This window comes from Panulirus ornatus, chromosome 47, assembly GCF_036320965.1.
Source record: "Panulirus ornatus isolate Po-2019 chromosome 47, ASM3632096v1, whole genome shotgun sequence".
Classification (NCBI taxonomy): Eukaryota; Metazoa; Arthropoda; class Malacostraca; order Decapoda; family Palinuridae; genus Panulirus; species Panulirus ornatus.
This window is the reverse complement of record NC_092270.1, coordinates 19373735-19377242: the sequence shown is the minus strand read 5'-3', so window position 1 is coordinate 19377242 and position 3508 is coordinate 19373735. Positions and strand designations below refer to the sequence as shown.

The 3508-nt window shown below is 40.4% G+C and overlaps 1 pseudogene; it reads right to left on the bottom strand.

The window, feature by feature from the left end:
- Window positions 1–343: 343 nt before the first annotated feature.
- Window positions 344–835, bottom strand: LOC139763713 (histidine--tRNA ligase, mitochondrial pseudogene; annotated as a pseudogene).
- Window positions 836–3508: the final 2673 nt, after the last annotated feature.

The window sequence follows — 3508 nt, the reverse complement described above, 5'->3', positions numbered from 1 at the left end:
AAAAGAGAGGGGGAGGATTTCCAGCCCCCTGCTCCCTCCCCTTTTAGTCGCCTTCTACGACACGCAGGGAATATGTGGGAAGTATTCTTTCGCCCCTATCCCCAGGGATCAATAAACTAAATAAGAATTCATTTTCCAAAGTTTTGCACGAAAATAAACTAAGTAAAAATTCATTTTCCAAAGTTTATTTCTCATGAGCTACTGGAATACAACTCAGGATTTATGATAAAGTTACTTATCACAGGTAATGACCAGGAGTACTGTTGTGCTTGTTACTGTCTTTAAACTTAAATTACTAGTTTTAAACCATTCTTGCAAAGAACATTTTTAATACCTGATCCTTTTAGGTTTTTGAAAGCCTTTGCTTGATTGTGGCTACCAATTCCTCCCTCTTGACTGTGACCTCTTCACGTGTGAGTGTTTCACGTAATTTCACCACACCCTCTTGAACTTCTGACTCCCCAATCAGGACTACTAAGAGAATCAAATTGTCTTCAGAATACTGTAGTTGATTGAGAATCTTTGGGTTGTTCTTGTAGCTACTCTCAGCCTTAATGGCAGCTTCATGCAGAAGTCCAATAAGTTTCAACTTCTCGTGTACCATTCCTTTACATGTAGGAGCTACAAACACCTGAGTTTGTGTTGATCGAAGTTTGAAGTTTTCAGCTCGTTGTTTCTGTTCTTGAATAGCAAACAATCTCTCGATCCCAAAGCTTAAACCAACACAAGGTACATTCTTCTTTTTGGGGTCAAACATCCCAACCAGACCATCATACCGCCCACCTCCAGCTACACTTCCCACAGTTCCTTCTTCTTTAGGAGACTGGCCTGCCATCAACACAGCCTCATAAATAACTCCAGTGTTATATATATATATATATATATATATATATATATATATATATATATATATATATATATATATATATATATATATATATATATATATATACATGTATATGTATATATAATGTGCGTGTGTGTCTTTTTCATACTATTCCCCATTTCCTGCATCAAAGAGGTAGCGTCAAGAACAGAAGACTGAGCCCCGGAGGAAAAAATCTCCACCCGACACCCCTTCCCTCACCCCCTTCTCCATTCCTTCCCTTGGAAAAGCAAAAAACCAGAGGGATGTATATATATATGTTTATGTATATACACGTGCAGATGAATGGCTGGGTCACCCCTCGCCCGCTTCCCCTCTCCATCCCATATATATATATATATATATATATATATATATGGGATGGGAGAAAGAATACTTCCTACGTCTTCGGTGCGTGTCGTAGAAGGGGACTCATAGGGGAGGGAGCTGGGGACTGGGAATCTTTCCCCTCCAGTTTTCACTCCTCCAAAAGAGGGAACAAAGAATGGAGCCAAGTGAGAATTTTTTCTCCTATATGGCTCAGTCCTCTGTTCATGACGCTACCTCGCCAACGCTGGAAATAGCGACTATGCCTGAAATTATATATATACATACATATATATATATATATATATATATATATATATATATATATATATATATATATATATATATATATATAATGTTTCATCTTTTAGAAATCTAAATACAAGGAGGGGAGGGTTTTCAGCCCCCCGCTCCTGCCCCCTTTAGTCGCCTTCTATGACACGCGGGGAATACTTGGGAAGTATTCTTTCTCCCCTATTTGTATGTATATTTATATATGTTTATATGTATATGTACGTGTGTGAGTGTGTATACAAATGGATGGGTCTTTCTTTGTCTGTTTCCTGGCGCCCCTTCGCTAATGCGGGAAACGGTGATTGTGTATGTTTGTGTGTGTGTGTGTAGGGGGATAGGGGTGAGTGCTCAAATTACAGAGGTATAAGTTTGTTGAGTATTCCTGGTAAATTATATGGGAGGGTATTGATTGAGAGGGTGAAGGCATGTACAGAGCATCAGATTGGGGAAGAGCAGTGTGGTTTCAGAAGTGGTAGAGAATGTGTGGATCAGGTGATTGCTTTGAAGAATGTATGTGAGAAATACTTAGAAAAGCAAATGGATTTGTATGTAGCATTTATGGATCTGGAGAAGACATATGATAGAGTTGATAGAGATGCTCTGTGGAAGGTATTAAGAATATATGGTGTGGGAGGAAAGTTGTTAGAAGTAGTGAAAAGTTTTTATCAAGGATGTAAGGCATGTGTACGTGTAGGAAGAGAGGAAAGTGATTGGTTCTCAGTGAATGTTGGTTTGCGGCAGGGGTGCGTGATGTCTCCATGGTTGTTTAATTTGCTTATGGATGGGGTTGTTAAGGAGGTGAATGCAAGAGTTTTGGAAAGAGGGGCAAGTATGCAGTCTGTTGTGGACGAGAGAGCTTGGGAAGTGAGTCAGTTGTTGTTCGCTCATGATACATCGCTGGTGGCTTATTCGGGTGAGAAACTGCAGAAACTGGTGACTCAGTTCGGTAAAGTGTGTGAAAGAAGAAAGCTGAGAGTAAATGTGAATACGTGCAAGGTTATTAGGTACAGTATGGTTGAGGGACAAGTCAATTGGGAGGTAAGTTTGAATGGAGAAAAACTGGAGGAAGTGAAGTGTTTTAGATATCTGGTAGTGGATTTGGCGGCGGATGGAAACATGGAAGCGGAAGTGAGTCATAGGGGTGGGGGAGGGGGCGAAAGTTCTGGGAATGATGAAAAATGTGTGGAAGTCGAGAACGTTATCATGGAAAGCAAAGATATCTATGTTTGAAGGAATAGTGGTTCCAACAATGTTATATGGTTGCGAGGCATGGGCTATATATAGGGTTTTGCGGAGGAGGGTGGATGTGTTGGAAATGAGATGTTTGAGGACAATATGTGGTGTGAGGTTGTTTGATCGGGTAAGTAATGAAAGGGTAAGAGAGATGTGCGGTAATAAAGAGTGTGGTTGAGAGAGCAGAAGAGGGTCTTTTGAAATGGTTTGGTCACTTCGAGAGAATGAGTGAGGAAAGATTGACAAAGAGGATATATATGTCAGAGGTGGAGGGAACGAGGAGAAGCGGGAGACCAAATTGGAGGTGGAAAGATGGAGTGAAAAAGATTTTGAGTGATCGGGGCCTGAACATGCAGGAGGGTGAAAGGTGTGCAAGGAATAGATTGAATTGAAACTGTGGTATACCGGGGTCGACGTGCTGTCAATGGATTGAACCAGGGCATGTGAAGCATCTGGGGTAAACCATGGAAAGTTTTGTATGGCCTGGATGTGGAAAGGGAGCTGTGGTTTCGGTGCATTACATATGACAGCTAGAGACTGAGTGTGAACGAATGTGGCCTTTGTTGTCTTTTCCTAGCGCTACCTCGCGCACATATGGGGGAGGGGGTTGTCATTTCATGTGTGGCGGGGTGGCGGCGGGAATCAATAAGGGCAGACAATATGAATTATGTACATGTGTATATATGTATATGTCTGTGTGTATATATATATATATATATATATATATATATATATATATATATATATATATATATATATATATATATATATACACGTTGAGATGTATAG